Raw genomic sequence first — 22,462 nt, 5'->3', positions numbered from 1 at the left:
AGTGGAAACTACTTTTTATATTCGACCGCGAATATTTCCCTATGGGATTTCCCATTGTTTTAGGCTAACACATTTAATTATTTATTTACGGTAGCCTTAAACATACCGCCGGTTTATATATTTATTTTTATAACTCCGGTCGGGACTTTTTGCCAAAACTTGATTCTAAAATGGCGTTGGTGTTCGCCTCTGTAACTCTGACCCAAAGTGGAGCCCTTTGTTCCACTTTTGGCGGGCTTCTCCACAGAAGCCCTCCAAAGTGGTGCCACTCTGTCTGGGGTACTTAGGAGGGGTGGAGGGGGATTTAGGCACCCTGGACTGAGTTACCTTGGTAACTCAAGTCGCACTCCGTCCTGATTGGCCCAAGTGGTGAGCCGCCCGGCTCACCACTTAGCATGTTTGAGTGACAGCTAGGCTGGGTGAATGGGGGCTTGCTGCATAAAAGCAGGGCTTTGGGGACTGGGACTTCAGAAGTCGCCACAGGACCAAGAATCCGACGAGGGAAGAGCTGAGCCGACCTGCTTCGACGACACCACCCGGTGGAGCCCTGCTGAACCGTCTCACCACTTTTTCCCGACGACCGAGGAGAACTCTTAACGGAGTGGCTCCTTCCCTTGACTGGTGGGGACAACCAGTTTTCGCCTTCTTTCCGTTCTTTGAGGTATCTCGTGGCCGCCTTGCCTGTGCCAAGCACCCCGGCATCCGGAATACCACACTTTACCCCCATACCGCGAAAGTCGGTACCAACCCTTTAACCGGAGGACTCCGCGGCTGGTTTCTTCCCGGGCAGTGCTACGACCTTTCTCTTCTGCTCTTCAGCGAGATATTCTTCTCCCCTGACCGACGTCGAGCCTTGCTGTCACTGCCTGGAACAACTGCCCCCGCTGGAGGATCCTTTCCGCTTAAGGTACTGTGTTCCGCCTGGCTTCCCTTGCCACCGACTGTACGGGGTAGATTTAGTCCCCGGCTTTCGAACCTGGGAGGGCCTGGGACACTTTGGCTAAACTTTCTGAGCCACTCTAAACTCTTTTTTTGACTCTTTGCAAGACTTTGAATCTCTAACTAACAGTGTGATCTTGGGCACATTTTCGCTCCGGCTACTCTAAGAGTGGGCCCTGCCTAGTGACTTTTGCTCACCTGTGACTTTGTGCTTCTTTGAGCCTATTGCAAGTGTTCTGGACCTTAGAGTGGTGTGTTTAACCCATTTCTGCTTTTTCTCTCCCTTTCTTGGAAACTACTAGAGTGTCATCTAACGTTAAGCACTCACCTCTGTTTTAATTAAGTGGTGTTAACCTAGAGTTGTCTAGATAGGAGAAAGGATTGAATCTACTTTCATTATAACTGTGTTGAAGTGTTTTTACCCTATTCTTTGCTAGAGTGTTTTTTACTTATATGTGTTTTTAAATAAATAACTATATTCTTCTGAAACCAAGCTCTGGTCAGTGTTTGCTTGTGCTATTGTATGTTGGTACATATTGTGTATACTTTGCATACTGCCTAACTCTTCTTGAGAGAAGTCTGACTGCTCAGCCACAGCTACCAGGTAAATCTGGGTGGTACAGACTGCTACCAAAGGGGTTTACTGCTCTACCTGTAGTCTTAAATCTTTTGCAGTGTTCCCCAAGGGAACTGCACAGGTTTCTGCCTAACAGGCGGGACCAGCAAAAACCATGATATTGGAAGCAGGGCCAGCCAAAACCATGGTATTGGAGGCGGGGCAAGCCAAAACCATTGTATTGGAGGCGGGGCAAGCCAAAACCATGGTATTGGAGGACGGGGCCAGCCAAAACCATGGTATTGGAGGCGGGGCCAGCCAAAACCATGGTATTGGAGGCGGGGCCAGCCAAACCCATGTAACTGGAGGCGGGGCCAGCCAAACCCATGGTATTGGAGGCAGTGTTAGGCAGAAACCTGTGCAGTTCCCTTAGGGACCACTGCAAAACGTTTAAGACTACAGGTGTTAGCAGTAAACCCAATTGGTAGCAGTCTGTACCACCCAGATTTACCTGGTAGCTGTGGCTGAGCAGTCAGACTTCTCTCAAGAAGAGTTAGGCAGTATATAGAGTATACACAAAAGGGCTAAAAATACAGTAGCACAAGCAAACACTGACCAGAGCTTTGGTATAAATGTTTATAATTATTTATTTAAAACCACACTTGTAAAAAATACAATGGCACTGATATGTCAAGCAAGTTCAAACACAGTCACTAGAAATATATACACCCCCCCTAATTAATTATTTGACAAGTCTAGGTTAGTACACCACTTATTTAGCAAACAGAGGTGAGCGTGTAACCATAGATGGCACTCCAATAATTATTTAAAAAGGGAAAGAAAAGGCAGAAATGGGAAAACCACACAATACCAACACTTTTAAAGAACCACAGCCATTCAAGAAAGGCAGGGTCTACTGTAGAGCAAAAAGTTCATAGGCCAGGACCACTTTTGGAGAGAGCAAGGCGGAATGTGCCCAAGATCACACAGTGGAAATGCACTAAAAGTCTTTGTAGGAAAGTCAAAAAGAGGTTCGATCAAGTTAGAAAGGTAATGTTAACGGGTCCGAGGTCACCCCAGAATAGAGAGTCAAGTATTTACGGGACACCTTGAACAGTCTGTTGCAAGGGAGACCAGGCGGGACACAGTACCTGAAATGGTGAGAAAGCTCTGTTAGGCAGAAACCTTTGCAGTTCCCTTAGGGACCACTGCAAAAGGCTTAGGACTACACGTATTGGCAGTAAACCCAATTGGTAGCAGTCTGTACCACCCAGATTTACCTGGTAGCTGTGGCTGAGCAGCCAGACTTCTCTCAAGAAGAGTTAGACAGTATATAGAGTATACAAAATAGGTACAAGGATACAGTAGCACAAGCAAACACTGACCAGAGCTTGGGTATAAAAGTATACAATTATTTATTTAAAAACACATTTGTAAAATACACTAACACTTATATGGCAAGCAAGTTCAAACACAGTCACTATCGATATATATACATCCCTGATTACTTATTGAACAAGTCTTAGTTAAAACACCACTTATTTGCAGACTGAGGTGAGCGCTTAACCTAAGATGACACTCCAATAAGTTAGTTAAAAAGGGAGGGATAAGGTAGAATTAGAACAGCACAATACCAGCACTTCTTAAAAGAACCATAGCAAGTCAGAAAAAGGCAGAGTCTACTGTTAGAGCAAGAATGTTCATAGGCCAGGCCCACTCTTGGAGAGAGCAAGGCGCAATGTGTCCAAGATCACACAGTTGAATAGTACTTTAAAAAGTCTTTGCAGATAGTTCAAAAAGGGTTGGATCAGTTCAGGAAAAGTTAGTTAGCAGGTCCCAAGTCACCCCAGGATAGAGAGTCAAGTATTTACGGGACACCTTGAACAGTCTGTTGCAAGGGAGACCAGGTGGGACACAGTACCTGAAATGGTGAGAAAGCTCCAGCGGGGGCAGTTGTTCCTGGCAGCGGGTGCAAGTCAGTGCTTCGTCCAGGGGAAGAGAAGATTTCGACATGGAGGAAAGCTGGAGGTCGTTGCACTGCCAGGGAAGAAACCAGCAGCAGAGTTTCCCGGTTAAAAGGTACTACCCTTTTATTCGCGGTAGTGGTGAAGCAAGGCTATCCGGCCACCGGGGTGCTTGGCACGGGCGATTCGACAACGAGACGATCCAGGAAGGCGAAAAGAGGGCGAACTGGTTATCCCCACCAGTTCAGAGGAAGAAGACTCTCCGGGATGAAGATCTTCTCTGTCGTTGGAAAGTGGTGAGACGGTTCAGCAGGGCTCCACCGGTGGTGTCATCGTTGCAGGTCGGCTCAGCTTCTCCCTCTTCAGATTTTTTGGTCCTGTGGCAACTTCTGAAGTTCCAGTCCCCAAAGCCCTGCTTTTATGCAGAAAACCCCCATTCATCAGTCCAAGCTGTCACTCAAACATGCTAAGTGGTGAGCCGGGAGGCTCACCACTGGGCTAATCACACAAGAGTGTGACTTGAGTTGCCGAGGCAACTCAGTTCAGGGTGCCTAAACGCCCCTCCCACACATCCTGTAGACCCAGACCGAGTGGCACCACTTTTGGAGGCTTCTGTGCAGAAGCCCGCCAAAAAGTGGAACAAAAGGCTCGACTTGGGTTGGAGTTAAAGAGGCGAACACAAAACCATGTTACTGGAGGCAGGTCGAGCCAAAACCATGGTATTGGAGGCGGGGCAAGCCAAAATGGGCCAGCAAAAACCATGTAATTGGAGGCGGGGCCAGCCAAAACCATGTAACTGGAGGCAGGGCCAGCCAAAACCCTGTAACTGAAGGCGGGGCCAGCCAAAACCATGGTATTGGAGGCGGGCCAGCCAAAACCATGGTATTGGAGGCGGGCCAGCCAAAACCATGGTATTGGAGGCGGGGATAGACAAAACCATGGAACTGGAGGCGGGGCCAGCCAAAACCATGGTATTGGAGGCGGGCCAGCCAAAACCATGGCATGGGAGGCGGGGCCAGCCAAAACCATGTAACTGGAGGCAGGGCCAGCCAAAACCATGGAACTGGAGGCAGGGCCAGCCAAAACCATGTAACAGGAGGCGGGGCCAGCCAAAAGCATGTAACAGGAGGTGGGGCCAGCCAAAAGCATGGTATTGGAGGCGGGGCCAGCCAAAAGCATGGTATTGGAGGCGGGCCAAGCCAGAACCATGGTATTGGAGGCGGGACAAACCAAAATCATGTAACTGGATGCAGGGCCAGCCAAAACCATGTAACTGGAGGCGGGGCCAGCCAAAACCATGTTGCTGGAGGCGGGGCCAGCCAAAACCATGGTATTGGAGGCGGGGCCAGCCAAAACCATGGTAATGGAGGCAGGGACAGCCAAAACCATGGTATTGGAGGCGGGGCCGGCCAAAACCATGGTATTGGAGGCGGGGCCGGGCAAAACCATGGCATTGGAGGCGGGGCCGGCCAAAACCTTGGAACTGGAGGCGGGGCCAGCCAAAACCATGGTATTGGAGGCGGGGCCAACCAAAACCATGGAACTGGAGGCGGGGCAGGCCAAAAGGAAGGGCCGGCCAAAACCACGGTATTGGAGGCGGGGCCAGCCAAAACCACGGTATTGGAGGCGGGGCCAGCCAAAACCATGGAACTGGAGGCATTGGAGGCGGGGCCAGCCAAACCCATGGAACTGGAGGCGGGGCCAGCCAAAACCATGGTATTGGAGGCGGGGCCAGCCGAAACCATGGTATTGGAGGCGGGGCCAGCCGAAACCATGATATTGGAGGCGGGGCCTGCCAAAACCATGGTATTGGAGGCGGGGCCAGCCAAAACCATGGTACTGGAGGCGGGGCCAGCCAAAACCATGTTGCTGGAGGCAGGGCCAGCCAAAACCATGGTATTGGAGGCGGGGCCAGCCAAAACCATGATATTGGAGGCGGGGCCAGCCAAAACCATGTAACTGGAGGCAGGGCCAGCCAAAACTATGGTATTGGAGGCGGGGCCAGCCAAAACCATGGTATTGGAGGCGGGGCCAGCCAAAACCATGGTATTGGAGGCGGGGCCAGCCAAAACCATGGAACTGGAGGCGGGGCCAGCCAAAACCATGGTATTGGAGGCGGGCCAAGCCAAAACCATGGTATTGGAGGCGGGGCCAGCCAAAACCATGGAACTGGATGCGGGGCCAGCCAAAACCATGGTATTGGAGCCGGGGCCAGCCAAAACCATGGTATTGGAGCCGGGGCCAGCCAAAACCATGGTATTGGAGGCGGGGACAGCAAAACCATGTAACTGGAGGCGGGGCCAGCCAAAACCATGGAATTGGAGGCAGGACCAACCAAAACCATGGTATTGGAGGCGGGGCCATCCAAGATCATGGTACTGGAGGCGGGGCCAGCCAAAACATGGTACTGGAGGCGGGGCTAGCCAAACCCATGGTATTGGAGGCGGGGCCAGCCAAAACCATGGTATTGGAGGCCGGGCCAGCCAAAACCATGGTATTGGAGGCCGGGCCAGCCAAAACCATGGTATTGGAGGCCGGGCCAGCCAAAACCATGGTATTGGAGGCCAAGTCAGCCAAAACCATGGTATTGGAGGCGGGGCCAGCCAAAACCCTGGTATTGGAGGCGGGGCCAGCCAAACCCATGTAAGTGGAGGCGGGGCCAGCCAAACCCATGGTATTGGAGGCGGGGCCAGCCAAACCCATGGTATTGGAGGCGGGGCCAGCCAAAACCATGGTATTGGAGGCGGGGCCAGCCAAAGCCATGGTATTGGAGGCCGGGCCAGCCAAAACCATGGTATTGGAGGCCGGGCCAGCCAAAACCATGGTATTGGAGGCCGGGCCAGCCAAAACCATGGTATTGGAGGCCAAGTCAGCCAAAACCATGGTATTGGAGGCGGGGCCAGCCAAAACCCTGGTATTGGAGGCGGGGCCAGCCAAAACCCTGGTATTGGAGGCGGGGCCAGCCAAACCCATGTAAGTGGAGGCGGGGCCAGCCAAACCCATGGTATTGGAGGCGGGGCCAGCCAAACCCATGGTATTGGAGGCGGGGCCAGCCAAAAGCATGGTATTGGAGGCTGGGCCAGCCAAAACCATGGTATGGGAGGCAGGGCCAGCCAAAATCATGGTATGGGAGGCGGGGCCAGCCAGAACCATGGTATGGGAGGCGGGGCCAGCCAAAACCATGGTATGGGAGGCCGGGCCAGCCAAAACCATGGTATTGGAGGCGGGGCCAGCAAAACCATGTAACTGGAGGTGGGGCCAGCCAAAACCATGGTATTGGAGGCGGGGCCAGCCGAAACCATGGTATTGGAGGCGGGGCCAGCCGAAACCATGGTACTGGAGGCGGGGCCAGCCAAAACCATGGTACTGGAGGCGGGGCCAGCCAAAACCATGGTACTGGAGGCGGGGCCAGCCAAAACCATAGTACTGGAGGTGGGGCCAGCCAAAACCATGGTACTGGAGGCGGGGCCAGCCAAACCCATGTAAGTAGAGGCAGGGCCAGCCAAACCCATGGTATTGGAGGCGGGGCCAGCCAAACCCATGGTATTGGAGGCGGGGGCCAGCCAAAACCATGGGGCCAGCCAAAACCATGGTATTGGAGGCCGGGCCAGCCAAAACCATGGTATTGGAGGCCAAGTCAGCCAAAACCATGGTATTGGAGGCGGGGCCAGCCAAAACCATGGTATTGGAGGCGGGGCCAGCCAAACCCATGGTATTGGAGGCGGGGCCAGCCAAACCCATGGTATTGGAGGCGGGGCCAGCCAAAACCATGGTATTGGAGGCGGGGCCAGCCAAAACCATGGTATGGGAGGCCGGGCCAGCCAAAACCATGGTATGGGAGGCCGGGCCAGCCAAAACCATGGTATGGGAGGCCGGGCCAGCCAAAACCATGGTATTGGAGGCGGGGCCAGCAAAACCATGTAACTGGAGGTGGGGCCAGCCAAAACCATGGTATTGGAGGTGGGGCCAGCCGAAACCATGGTATTTGAGGTGGGGCCTGCGGAAACCATGGTATTGGAGGCGGGGCCAGCCTAAACCATGGTATTGGAGGCGGGGCCAGCCTAAACCATGGTATTGGAGGCGGGGCCAGCCTAAACCATGGTATTGGAGGCGGGGCCAGCCAAAAACATGGTATTGGAGGTGGGGCCAGCCAGCCAAAACCATGGTGCTGGAGGCGGAGCCAGCCAAAACCATGTTGCTGGAGGCAGGGACAGCCAAAACCATGGTATTGGAGGCGGGGCCGGCCAAAACCATGGTATTGGAGGCGGGGCCGGCCAAAACCATGGTATTGGAGGCGGGGCCGGCCAAAACCATGGTATTGGAGGCGGGGCCGGCCAAAACCTTGGAACTGGAGGCGGGGCCGGCCAAAACCATGGTACTGGAGGCGGGGCCAGCCAAAACCATGGTACTGGAGGCGGGGCCAGCCAAAACCATGGTATTGGAGGCGGGGCCAGCCAAAACCATGGTATTGGAGGCGGGGCCAACCAAAACCATGTTATTGGAGGCGGGGCCAACCAAAACCATGGAACTGGAGGCGGGGCAGGCCAAAAGGAAGGGCCGGCCAAAATCATGGAATTGGAGGCGGGGCCAGCCAAAACCACGGTATTGGAGGCGGGGCCAGCCAAACCCATGGAACTGGAGACGGGGCCAGCCAAAACCATGGTATGGGAGGCGGGGCCAGCCAAAACCATGGTATTGGAGGCGGGGCCAGCCGAAACCATGGTATTGGAGGCGGGGCCAGCCGAAACCATGGTATTGGAGGCGGGGCCAGCCGAAACCATGTTGCTGGAGGCGGGGCCAGCCAAAACCATGATATTGGAGGCGGGGCCAGCCAAAACCATGGAAATGGAGGCGGGGCCAGCCAAAACCATGGAAATGGAGGCAGAGCCAGCCAAAATCTTGGTAATGGAGGCGGGGACAGCCAAAACCATGGTATTGGAGGCGGGACCAGCCAAAACCATGGTATTGGAGGCGGGGTCGGCCAAAACCATGGTATTGGAGGCGGGGTCGGCCAAAACCATGATTGGAGGCGGGGCCAGCCAAAACCATGGTACTGGAGGCGGGGCCGGCCAAAACCATGGTATTGGAGGCGGGGCCGGCCAAAACCATGGTATTGGAGGCCGGGCCGGCCAAAACCATGGTATTGGAGGCGGGGCCTGCCAAAACCTTGGAACTGGAGGCGGGGCCAGCCAAAACCATGGTACTGGAGGCGGGGCCAGCCAAAACCATGGTATTGGAGGCGGGGCCAGCCTAAACCATGGTATTGGAGGCGGGGCCAGCCAAAACCATGGTATTGGAGGCGGGGCCAGCCAAAACCATGGTATTGGAGGCGGGGCCAGCCAAAACCATGTAACTGAAGGCAGGGCCGGCCAAAACCATGGTACTGGAGGCGGGGCCGGCCAAAACCTTGGAACTGGAGGCAGGGCCAGCCAAAACCATGGTACTGGAGGCGGGGCCTGCCAAAACCATGGTATTGGAGGCAGACCATCCAAAACCATAATATTGGAGGCGGGGCCAGCCAAAACCATGGTATTGGAGGCGGGGCCAGCCAAAACCATGGTATTGGAGGCGGGGCCAGCCAAAACCATGGTATTGGAGGCGGGGCCAGCCAAAACCATGTAACTGAAGGCAGGGCCGGCCAAAACCATGGTACTGGAGGCGGGGCCGGCCAAAACCTTGGAACTGGAGGCAGGGCCAGCCAAAACCATGGTACTAGAGGCGGGGCCTGCCAAAACCATGGTATTGGAGGCGGGGCCAGCCAAAACCATGGAACTGAGGCGGGGCCTGCCAAAACCATGGTATTGGAGGCGGGGCCAGCCAAAACCATGGAACTGGAGGCGGGGCAGGCCAAAAGGAGGGGCCGGCCAAAACCACGGTATTGTAGGCGGGGCCAGCCAAAACCATGGTATTGGAGGCGGGGCCAGCCAAAACCATAGAACCTGAGGCGGGGCCAGCCAAAACCATGGAACTGGAGGCGGGGCCAGCCAAACCCATGTTATTGGAGGCGAGGCCAGCCAAAACCATGGAACTGGAGGCGGGGCCAGCCAAAACCATGTAACTAGAGGCGGGGCCAGCTAAAACTATGTAACAATAGGCGGAGCCCGCCAAAAACATGGTCTTGGAGGCAGGGTAAGCCAAAACCATGGTATTGGAGGCAATGCCAGCCAAAACCATGTTACTGTAGGCGGGGCCAGCCAAAACCATGTTATTGGAGGCAGGGCCAGCCAAACCCATGGAACTGGAGGCGGGGCCAGCCAAAACCATGGTATTGGAGGCGGGGCCAGCCAAAACCATGGTATTGGAGGCGGGCCAAGCCAAAACCATGGTATTGGAGGCGGGGCCAGCCAAAACCATGGTATTGGAGGCGGGGCCAGCCAAAACCATGGAACTGGATGCGGGGCCAGCCAAAACCATGGTATTGGAGCCGGGGCCAGCCAAAACCATGGTATTGGAGCCGGGGCCAGCCAAAACCATGGTATTGGAGGCGGGGACAGCAAAACCATGTAACTGGAGGCGGGGCCAGCCAAAACCATGGAACTGGAGGCGGGGCCAGCCAAAATCATGGTATTGGAGGCGGGGCCAGCCAAAACATGGTACTGGAGGCGGGGCTAGCCAAACCCATGGTATTGGAGGCGGGGCCAGCCAAAACCATGGTATTGGAGGCGGGGCCAGCCAAAGCCATGGTATTGGAGGCCGGGCCAGCCAAAACCATGGTATTGGAGGCGGGGCCAGCCAAAACCATGGTATTGGAGGCCAAGTCAGCCAAAACCATGGTATTGGAGGCGGGGCCAGCCAAAACCCTGGTATTGGAGGCGGGGCCAGCCAAACCCATGTAAGTGGAAGCGGGGCCAGCCAAACCCATGGTATTGGAGGCGGGGCCAGCCAAACCCATGGTATTGGAGGCGGGGCCAGCCAAAACCATGGTATTGGAGGCTGGGCCAGCCAAAACCATGGTATGGGAGGCAGGGCCAGCCAAAACCATGGTATGGGAGGCGGGGCCAGCCAAAACCATGGTATGGGAGGAGGGGCCAGCCAAAACCATGGTATGGGAGGCCGGGCCAGCCAAAACCATGGTATGGGAGGCCGGGCCAGCCAAAACCATGGTATTGGAGGCCGGGCCAGCCAAAACCATGGTATTGGAGGCGGGGCCAGCCAAAACCAAGGTATTGGAGGCGGGGCCAGCCAAAACCATGGTATTGGAGGCGGGGCCAGCCGAAACCATGGTATTGGAGGCGGGGCCAGCCAAAACCATGGTACTGGAGGCGGGGCCAGCCAAACCCATGTAAGTGGAGGCGGGGCCAGCCAAACCCATGGTATTGGAGGCGGGGCCAGCCAAACCCATGGTATTGGAGGCGGGGCCAGCCAAAACCATGGTATTGGAGGCGGGGCCAGCCAAAACCATGGTATTGGAGGCGGGGCCAGCCAAAACCATGGTATGGGAGGCCGGGCCAGCCAAAACCATGGAATGGGAGGCCGGGCCAGCCAAAACCATGGTATTGGAGGCGGGGCCAGCAAAACCATGTAACTGGAGGTGGGGCCAGCCGAAACCATGGTATTGGAGGTGGGGCCAGCCGAAACCATGGTATTTGAGGTGGGGCCTGCGGAAACCATGGTATTGGAGGCGGGGCCAGCCTAAACCATGGTATTGGAGGCGGGGCCAGCCTAAACCATGGTATTGGAGGCGGGGCCAGCCAAAAACATAGTATTGGAGGCGGGGCCAGCCAGCCAAAACCATGGTGCTGGAGGCGGAGCCAGCCAAAACCATGTTGCTGGAGGCGGGGCCAGCCAAAACCATGGTAATGGAGGCAGGGACAGCCAAAACCATGGTATTGGAGGCGGGGCCGGCCAAAACCATGGTATTGGAGGCGGGGCAGGCCAAAACCTTGGAACTGGAGGCGGGTGTTAGGCAGAAACCTGTGCAGTTCCCTTGGGGAACACTGCAAAAGATTTAAGACCACAGGTAGAGCAGTAAACCCCTTTGGTAGCAGTCCGCACCACCCAGATTTACCTGGTAGCTGTGGCTGAGCAGTCAGACTTCTCTCAAGAAGAGTTAGGCAGTATGCAAAGTATACACAATATGTACCAAAACACAATAGCACAAGCAAACACTGACCAGAGCTTGGTTTCAAAAGAATATAGTTATTTATTTAAAAACACACATAAGTAAAAACACTCTAACAACGAATATGGTAAAAACACTCCAACACAGTTATAATGAAAGTAAATTCAATCCTTTCTCCTATCTAGACAACTCTAGGTTAACACCACTTAATTAAAACAGAGGTGAGTGCTTAACGTTAGATGACACTCTAGTAGTTTCCAAGAAAGGGAGAGAAAAAGCAGAAATAGGTTAGACACACCACTCTAAGGTCCAGAACACTTGCAATAGGCTTAAAGAAGAATAAAGTCACAGGTGAGCAAAAGTCACTAGGCAGGGCCCACTCTTAGAGTAGCCGGAGCGAAAATGTGCCCCAGATCACACTGTTAGTTAGAGATTCAAAGTCTTGCAAAGAGTCAAAAAGAGTTTAGAGTGGCTCAGAAAGTTTAGCCAAAGTGTCCCAGGCACTCCCAGGTTCGAAAGCCGGGGACTAAATCTACCCCGTACAGTCGGTAGCAAGGGAAGCCAGGCGGAACACAGTACCTTAAGCGGAAAGGATCCTCCAGCGGGGGCAGTTGTTCCAGGCAGTGACAGCAAGGCTCGACGTCGGTCAGGGGAGAAGAATATCTCGCTGAAGAGCAGAAGAGAAAGGTCGTAGCACTGCCCGGGAAGAAACCAGCCGCGGAGTCCTCCGGTTAAAGGGTTGGTACCGACTTTCGCGGTATGGGGGTAAAGTGTGGTATTCCGGATGCCGGGGTGCTTGGCACAGGCAAGGCGGCCACGAGATACCTCAAAAGAACGGAAAGAAGGCGAAAACTGGTTGTCCCCACCAGTCAAGGGAAGGAGCCACTCCGTTAAGAGTTCTCCTCGGTCGTCGGGAAAAAGTGGTGAGACGGTTCAGCAGGGCTCCACCGGGTGGTGTCGTCGAAGCAGGTCGGCTCAGCTCTTCCCTCGTCGGATTCTTGGTCCTGTGGCGACTTCTGAAGTCCCAGTCCCCAAAGCCCTGCTTTTATGCAACAAGCCCCCATTCACCCAGCCTAGCTGTCACTCAAACATGCTAAGTGGTGAGCCGGGCGGCTCACCACTTGGGCCAATCAGGACGGAGTGCGACTTGAGTTACCAAGGTAACTCAGTCCAGGGTGCCTAAATCCCCCTCCACCCCTCCTAAGTACCCCAGACAGAGTGGCACCACTTTGGAGGGCTTCTGTGGAGAAGCCCGCCAAAAGTGGAACAAAGGGCTCCACTTTGGGTCAGAGTTACAGAGGCGAACACCAACGCCATTTTAGAATCAAGTTTTGGCAAAAAGTCCCAACCGGAGTTATAAAAATAAATATATAAACCGGCGGTATGTTTAAGGCTACCGTAAATAAATAATTAAATGTGTTAGCCCAAAACAATGGGAAATCCCATAGGGAAATATTCGCGGTCGAATATAAAAAGTAGTTTCCACTGCCACCAGCCAAAACTCGATCAGGGGGGACGGAGACGTGCCCCCTCGACTAACAGACCCTGGGGCAATCGAATTGCCCCAGCCAGTACGTCCACAATATGATGGTTTGTACTGGTTCTGTTCAGGATTCAAGACTAGCAAAGTCTTTGGTGACTTTACATGCCCTGGGAGACAGTAGTCAGTCCCAGGGTATGGAGTCTATGTTGGGGAGTCCCTAGGACACCCCTGGGTCACGGCACAGAGGGTGCTGTGTGACCCACATCACAAAAATACATGAGGCCCTATGGAGTAAAAGACCCCATAGCCCATTCAACACAAGGTTTAACCAAGAAAACACACTTCAACATGTCCAAGAGTGAGGGTAAAAGAGTCTCACTCTTGGCAGGAGAAAAAAAGAAACCCCAGAAATCCAGCAAAGCTGCTGGGGGACTCACTAGGTAGGGAAATTCAGCCTAAACAGAGAATTCTCCCTAACACTCGCCCCCCCCAGACTAAGGGACAGGAGGATTTAATCCACTCCTGGATGAACCTCATACCTCTAGTCGATGATATACATCCTAGAGAGTCCATCAGCATTTTGATGGTGACACCTTGACCTATGTTCAATGGAGAACTCAAAGGTTTTCTTTTGCAAGCTAACGGACCTACAGACCCTTTGAGGAGCATCAGTCTTTTTGTTATAGGGGGTCTGGTTGACCAGTCCCTCAGAAGTTGGTACAACTTCTGAACCTATGTTAAGCTTTTTCAAGGGGTCCTTATAAAGGATTCCCTTAGATCTAGAGGGGCCTCCAAGGTTCCTCACCACCTCTCTTGTGGGAGCAGGTTGGGTCTTAGGCCTCTTGGTTGGCGGGGTTGGGGTTAGGCAATGTACCTGCTTCCCCTTCCTCTTAGATCTACCCTTACCTATTTTAGGAGTTTCCCCCCTAATATTAGGATTTGAGTTGGGGTCTTCAGTAGAAGGTCCAACAGTCTGAAGGTTTTTGGCCTTAGACTTTTCTTTTCTGGTTTTCCACCAGCACTGAGAATTACCAGTTCTCTCAGGTCCAGATAGGGGCCTAGTTGGTCTATCCACCTCTTCCTCAGAAGCAGGGGGAGTCAGAGACTCTGAGACTAGGGGAACAATGATGGAGCTTGGTTGGGGCTCCCATGTTCCTAGCATACTATCCTGAAAGGTGCCTGGGTCAGAGGTCAACTTACTAAACCCAAGGCTTGTAGTGGGGTTCTCAGTAGAGGGTCCCACAGGCTTAGAAGGGTCCTTCAAGGTAGCCTTTCTAGCCAATTTGGTTAAGTTCTGCTTCTCCATACTGGGAGGCCTGGGGGTATGTGACACTACTCCTAGAGTTCTTAGGTCATTCCCCAACAGGACCTTCCCAGGTACCTCAGTCTGAACACTGACAGGGATCCTCACTGTCATGTTGTTACACTGAATGAGGGCTGGTAGAATAGGAACCATTTGGACAGGGCCTCCAGACATCTTAGTGGGACCTTTGGGTGCTTTGGCCACATCCTCAGGTTGAAAGAAGCTTTCATCCACTACTGTTCTGCTGGCCCCAGTGTCTCTCCTGGCAGGAGTATCCTGGCCATTGACAAGAACACTGTCCACATAATACACCTTAGAGTTAACAGGTAGGGAGTTATACACAACCCTATTCTGGGGACTAACCAGACCCATAGGCTCTAAGTTTACAGTTGCTTGAAGACCCAAGGGTTCTTCAGCAAAGAGTTCAAAGTGGGCACTAGCCATCTGTACTTCATCCTCAGGAGTGAAGGCTAAGGAGACTGTGCTGATCCCTGCAGGTTTACCCTTGCACTTGGGATCTCCTTTGATATGGTCAGTACCCTGACAGACATAGCATTGTCCAAATGCTCTCTGGAAGGGTGGCTTGTTCTGACCTCCTTCTGGCTTGTGGCCAGAAGGTACAGTAGCCTGACTTGGTTTCCCATGTGGCTTACCCTGGTTATTTTGTGGTTTGGGGCCCTCTTTGGGATAGGAATTATTAGAATTCTCTTTGGAGTCTTTTTTTGGCTGTTTCTCCCCATCCTTCTTCTGAGTTACCCCAGAATCCTTGTGAGTGGCCCTGTTGGCAACCCACAAGTCAGCAGCCTTAGCTAGCTTCCTAGGATCCAATTCCTGTGAATCAGCCAAGTGCTGTCTGAGCTCAGGAGAGCAGGCATCATAAATAGTCTCCAACATAAACAAATTCTTCATACCTTCATAAGTGTTCACCTTGTAACCCTTAATCCATCCCTCTAAGTTTTTCAAACATTCACTCACCCAGGTAGCCCAAGGGGTACCATCATGCTATTTGAGGCTCCTAAACCTCTTAAGATACTGGGAAGGGGTCTTCCCAAACCTAGCTATCAAAGCTAGTTTCACACATTCATAGTCCTTCCTATCCTCCTCCCCCATCTCCATTACTACATCAGTTGCAACAGGGGGAAGCCTAGAGAACAACCAGGTGAGTAAGTCATTTCCTGTGATGTTCTGGAGCCCATGATTATATTCAAACAGAGACAACCAATCCAACACATCCAACTTAGGCTCATACATACCAACCAATTCTTTAGGCATCCGGGGTCTTTTAGGACTGGAACTTCTAGAGGAGCCAGAGAGAGAAACATTCTCAACAGATAATTTCTTCATTTCTAAGTCATACTTGAGCTCCATTTCCCTTAGCCTTAGTTCTTTGTCAGTTTGAGCATTAAGTTTCTTATACTCCAATTCTAGCTTCATTTTCTCCAGTTCAAAGTACTGAGGACTAAATGTGGGACCTGGTAAAGGTCCAGTAGGTACAGCAGGTAGAGCAGGCAGAGGCCTAGGGGGGACAGTTACAACAGCCTCACCCTCCTCTTCTGACTCTTCCTCAGAATCATCAACATTTTGCTCCATGTTAACTTCAATACTGTCATCTACAGTTGCTGGAGTGGTAGGCTCCTCTGAACCATCACCCAGACTTTGGTTAGCTAACAATCTTTCAATCAGCTCCATTTTCTTGCCCTTAGTCAGGAGATCCTTATGTTTACAGAGCACTCTTAAACAATCAGCAGATTTGGCTGCAAGGGACTCTTGACTATAGCTTTCTATAACTGACATGTTAGAGGTTTTACTTTTTCAGTGCTAAGCTTTGTGGTTAGTTGCACTAAGGTATCTAAAGCACAATAAAATGTATACTCAATACAAATCCCACCGCTGTACACCAGTGTTAGGCAGAAACCTGTGCAGTTCCCTTGGGGAACACTGCAAAAGATTTAAGACCACAGGTAGAGCAGTAAACCCCTTTGGTAGCAGTCCGCACCACCCAGATTTACCTGGTAGCTGTGGCTGAGCAGTCAGACTTCTCTCAAGAAGAGTTAGGCAGTATGCAAAGTATACACAATATGTACCAAAACACAATAGCACAAGCAAACACTGACCAGAGCTTGGTTTCAAAAGAATATAGTTATTTATTTAAAAACACACATAAGTAAAAACACTCTAACAACGAATATGGTAAAAACACTCCAACACAGTTATAATGAAAGTAAATTCAATCCTTTCTCCTATCTAGACAACTCTAGGTTAACACCACTTAATTAAAACAGAGGTGAGTGCTTAACGTTAGATGACACTCTAGTAGTTTCCAAGAAAGGGAGAGAAAAAGCAGAAATAGGTTAGACACACCACTCTAAGGTCCAGAACACTTGCAATAGGCTTAAAGAAGAATAAAGTCACAGGTGAGCAAAAGTCACTAGGCAGGGCCCACTCTTAGAGTAGCCGGAGCGAAAATGTGCCCCAGATCACACTGTTAGTTAGAGATTCAAAGTCTTGCAAAGAGTCAAAAAGAGTTTAGAGTGGCTCAGAAAGTTTAGCCAAAGTGTCCCAGGCACTCCCAGGTTCGAAAGCCGGGGACTAAATCTACCCCGTACAGTCGGTAGCAAGGGAAGCCAGGCGGAACACAGTACCTTAAGCGGAAAGGATCCTCCAGCGGGGGCAGTTGTTCCAGGCAGTGACAGCAAGGCTCGACGTCGGTCAGGGGAGAAGAATATCTCGCTGAAGAGCAGAAGAGAAAGGTCGTAGCACTGCCCGGGAAGAAACCAGCCGCGGAGTCCTCCGGTTAAAGGGTTGGTACCGACTTTCGCGGTATGGGGGTAAAGTGTGGTATTCCGGATGCCGGGGTGCTTGGCACAGGCAAGGCGGCCACGAGATACCTCAAAAGAACGGAAAGAAGGCGAAAACTGGTTGTCCCCACCAGTCAAGGGAAGGAGCCACTCCGTTAAGAGTTCTCCTCGGTCGTCGGGAAAAAGTGGTGAGACGGTTCAGCAGGGCTCCACCGGGTGGTGTCGTCGAAGCAGGTCGGCTCAGCTCTTCCCTCGTCGGATTCTTGGTCCTGTGGCGACTTCTGAAGTCCCAGTCCCCAAAGCCCTGCTTTTATGCAACAAGCCCCCATTCACCCAGCCTAGCTGTCACTCAAACATGCTAAGTGGTGAGCCGGGCGGCTCACCACTTGGGCCAATCAGGACGGAGTGCGACTTGAGTTACCAAGGTAACTCAGTCCAGGGTGCCTAAATCCCCCTCCACCCCTCCTAAGTACCCCAGACAGAGTGGCACCACTTTGGAGGGCTTCTGTGGAGAAGCCCGCCAAAAGTGGAACAAAGGGCTCCACTTTGGGTCAGAGTTACAGAGGCGAACACCAACGCCATTTTAGAATCAAGTTTTGGCAAAAAGTCCCAACCGGAGTTATAAAAATAAATATATAAACCGGCGGTATGTTTAAGGCTACCGTAAATAAATAATTAAATGTGTTAGCCCAAAACAATGGGAAATCCCATAGGGAAATATTCGCGGTCGAATATAAAAAGTAGTTTCCACTGCCACCAGCCAAAACTCGATCAGGGGGGACGGAGACGTGCCCCCTCGACTAACAGACCCTGGGGCAATCGAATTGCCCCAGCCAGTACGTCCACAATATGATGGTTTGTACTGGTTCTGTTCAGGATTCAAGACTAGCAAAGTCTTTGGTGACTTTACATGCCCTGGGAGACAGTAGTCAGTCCCAGGGTATGGAGTCTATGTTGGGGAGTCCCTAGGACACCCCTGGGTCACGGCACAGAGGGTGCTGTGTGACCCACATCACAAAAATACATGAGGCCCTATGGAGTAAAAGACCCCATAGCCCATTCAACACAAGGTTTAACCAAGAAAACACACTTCAACATGTCCAAGAGTGAGGGTAAAAGAGTCTCACTCTTGGCAGGAGAAAAAAAGAAACCCCAGAAATCCAGCAAAGCTGCTGGGGGACTCACTAGGTAGGGAAATTCAGCCTAAACAGAGAATTCTCCCTAACAGCGGGGCCGGCCAAAACCATGGTATTGGAGGCGGGGCCAGCCAAAACCATGGTATTGGAGGCGGGGCCAACCAAAACCATGGAACTGGAGGCGGGGCCAACCAAAACCATGGAACTGGAGGCGGGGCAGGCCAAAAGGAAGGGCCGGCCAAAACCACGGTATTGGAGGCGGGGCCAGCCAAACCCATGGAACTGGAGGCGGGGCCAGCCAAACCCATGGAACTGGAGTCGGGGCCAGCCAAAACCATGGTATTGGAGGCGGGGCCAGCCAAAACCATGGTATTGGAGGCGGGGCCAGCCAAAATCTTAGTAATGGAGGCGGGGCCAGCCAAAACTATGGAACTGGAGGCGGGGCCAGCCAAAACCATGGTATTGGAGGCGGGCCAAGCCAAAACCATGGTATTGGAGGCGGGGCCAGCCAAAACCATGGAACTGGATGCGGGGTCGGCCAAAACCATGGTACTGGAGGCGGGGCCAGCCAAAACCATGTAACTGGAGGCGGGGCCAGCCAAAACCATGGTATTGGAGGCGGGGCCAGCCAAAACCATGGTACTGGAGGCGGGGCCAGCCAAAACCATGGTACTGGAGGTGGGGCCAGCCAAAACATGGTACTGGAGGCGGGGCCAGCCAAAACCATGGTACTGGAGGCGGGGCCAGCCAAAACCATGGTACTGGAGGCGGGGCCAGCCAAAACCATGGTACTGGAGGCGGGGCCAGCCAAACCCATGTAAGTGGAGGCGGGGCCAGCCAAACCCATGTATTGGAGGCAGGGCCAGCCAAACCCATGGTATTGGAGGCGGGGGCCAGCCAAACCCATGGTATTGGAGGCGGGGCCAGCCAAAACCATGGTATTGGAGGCGGGGCCAGCCAAAACCATGGTATTGGAGGCCGGGCCAGCCAAAACCATGGTATTGGAGGCCGGGCCAGCCAAAACCATGGTATTGGAGGCCAAGTCAGCCAAAACCATGGTATTGGAGGCGGGGCCAGCCAAAACCATGGAACTGGAGGCGGGACCAGCAAAAACCATGATATTGGAAGCAGGGCCAGCCAAAACCATGGTATTGGAGGCGGGGCAAGCCAAAACCATTGTATTGGAGGCGGGGCAAGCCAAAACCATGGTATTGGAGGACGGGGCCAGCCAAAACCATGGTATTGGAGGCGGGGCCAGCCAAAACCATGGTATTGGAGGCGGGGCCAGCCAAACCCATGTAACTGGAGGCGGGGCCAGCCAAACCCATGGTATTGGAGGCAGTGTTAGGCAGAAACCTGTGCAGTTCCCTTAGGGACCACTGCAAAACGTTTAAGACTACAGGTGTTAGCAGTAAACCCAATTGGTAGCAGTCTGTACCACCCAGATTTACCTGGTAGCTGTGGCTGAGCAGTCAGACTTCTCTCAAGAAGAGTTAGGCAGTATATAGAGTATACACAAAAGGGCTAAAAATACAGTAGCACAAGCAAACACTGACCAGAGCTTTGGTATAAATGTTTATAATTATTTATTTAAAACCACACTTGTAAAAAATACAATGGCACTGATATGTCAAGCAAGTTCAAACACAGTCACTAGAAATATATACACCCCCCTAATTAATTATTTGACAAGTCTAGGTTAGTACACCACTTATTTAGCAAACAGAGGTGAGCGTGTAACCATAGATGGCACTCCAATAATTATTTAAAAAGGGAAAGAAAAGGCAGAAATGGGAAAACCACACAATACCAACACTTTTAAAGAACCACAGCCATTCAAGAAAGGCAGGGTCTACTGTAGAGCAAAAAGTTCATAGGCCAGGACCACTTTTGGAGAGAGCAAGGCGGAATGTGCCCAAGATCACACAGTGGAAATGCACTAAAAGTCTTTGTAGGAAAGTCAAAAAGAGGTTCGATCAAGTTAGAAAGGTAATGTTAACGGGTCCGAGGTCACCCCAGAATAGAGAGTCAAGTATTTACGGGACACCTTGAACAGTCTGTTGCAAGGGAGACCAGGCGGGACACAGTACCTGAAATGGTGAGAAAGCTCTGTTAGGCAGAAACCTTTGCAGTTCCCTTAGGGACCACTGCAAAAGGCTTAGGACTACACGTATTGGCAGTAAACCCAATTGGTAGCAGTCTGTACCACCCAGATTTACCTGGTAGCTGTGGCTGAGCAGCCAGACTTCTCTCAAGAAGAGTTAGACAGTATATAGAGTATACAAAATAGGTACAAGGATACAGTAGCACAAGCAAACACTGACCAGAGCTTGGGTATAAAAGTATACAATTATTTATTTAAAAACACATTTGTAAAATACACTAACACTAATATGGCAAGCAAGTTCAAACACAGTCACTATCGATATATATACATCCCTGATTACTTATTGAACAAGTCTTAGTTAAAACACCACTTATTTGCAGACTGAGGTGAGCGCTTAACCTAAGATGACACTCCAATAAGTTAGTTAAAAAGGGAGGGATAAGGTAGAATTAGAACAGCACAATACCAGCACTTCTTAAAAGAACCATAGCAAGTCAGAAAAAGGCAGAGTCTACTGTTAGAGCAAGAATGTTCATAGGCCAGGCCCACTCTTGGAGAGAGCAAGGCGCAATGTGTCCAAGATCACACAGTTGAATAGTACTTTAAAAAGTCTTTGCAGATAGTTCAAAAAGGGTTGGATCAGTTCAGGAAAAGTTAGTTAGCAGGTCCCAAGTCACCCCAGGATAGAGAGTCAAGTATTTACGGGACACCTTGAACAGTCTGTTGCAAGGGAGACCAGGTGGGACACAGTACCTGAAATGGTGAGAAAGCTCCAGCGGGGGCAGTTGTTCCTGGCAGCGGGTGCAAGTCAGTGCTTCGTCCAGGGGAAGAGAAGATTTCGACATGGAGGAAAGCTGGAGGTCGTTGCACTGCCAGGGAAGAAACCAGCAGCAGAGTTTCCCGGTTAAAAGGTACTACCCTTTTATTCGCGGTAGTGGTGAAGCAAGGCTATCCGGCCACCGGGGTGCTTGGCACGGGCGATTCGACAACGAGACGATCCAGGAAGGCGAAAAGAGGGCGAACTGGTTATCCCCACCAGTTCAGAGGAAGAAGACTCTCCGGGATGAAGATCTTCTCTGTCGTTGGAAAGTGGTGAGACGGTTCAGCAGGGCTCCACCGGTGGTGTCATCGTTGCAGGTCGGCTCAGCTTCTCCCTCTTCAGATTTTTTGGTCCTGTGGCAACTTCTGAAGTTCCAGTCCCCAAAGCCCTGCTTTTATGCAGAAAACCCCCATTCATCAGTCCAAGCTGTCACTCAAACATGCTAAGTGGTGAGCCGGGAGGCTCACCACTGGGCTAATCACACAAGAGTGTGACTTGAGTTGCCGAGGCAACTCAGTTCAGGGTGCCTAAACGCCCCTCCCACACATCCTGTAGACCCAGACCGAGTGGCACCACTTTTGGAGGCTTCTGTGCAGAAGCCCGCCAAAAAGTGGAACAAAAGGCTCGACTTGGGTTGGAGTTAAAGAGGCGAACACAAAACCATGTTACTGGAGGCAGGTCGAGCCAAAACCATGGTATTGGAGGCGGGGCAAGCCAAAATGGGCCAGCAAAAACCATGTAATTGGAGGCGGGGCCAGCCAAAACCATGTAACTGGAGGCAGGGCCAGCCAAAACCCTGTAACTGAAGGCGGGGCCAGCCAAAACCATGGTATTGGAGGCGGGCCAGCCAAAACCATGGTATTGGAGGCGGGCCAGCCAAAACCATGGTATTGGAGGCGGGGATAGACAAAACCATGGAACTGGAGGCGGGGCCAGCCAAAACCATGGTATTGGAGGCGGGCCAGCCAAAACCATGGCATGGGAGGCGGGGCCAGCCAAAACCATGTAACTGGAGGCAGGGCCAGCCAAAACCATGGAACTGGAGGCAGGGCCAGCCAAAACCATGTAACAGGAGGCGGGGCCAGCCAAAAGCATGTAACAGGAGGTGGGGCCAGCCAAAAGCATGGTATTGGAGGCGGGGCCAGCCAAAAGCATGGTATTGGAGGCGGGCCAAGCCAGAACCATGGTATTGGAGGCGGGACAAACCAAAACCATGTAACTGGATGCAGGGCCAGCCAAAACCATGTAACTGGAGGCGGGGCCAGCCAAAACCATGTTGCTGGAGGCGGGGCCA

This window comes from Ambystoma mexicanum, chromosome 3p, assembly GCF_040938575.1.
Source record: "Ambystoma mexicanum isolate Mex_15411 chromosome 3p, UKY_AmexF1_1, whole genome shotgun sequence".
Taxonomy (NCBI): Eukaryota; Metazoa; Chordata; class Amphibia; order Caudata; family Ambystomatidae; genus Ambystoma; species Ambystoma mexicanum.
Note: the sequence above shows the minus strand (reverse complement) of the source record.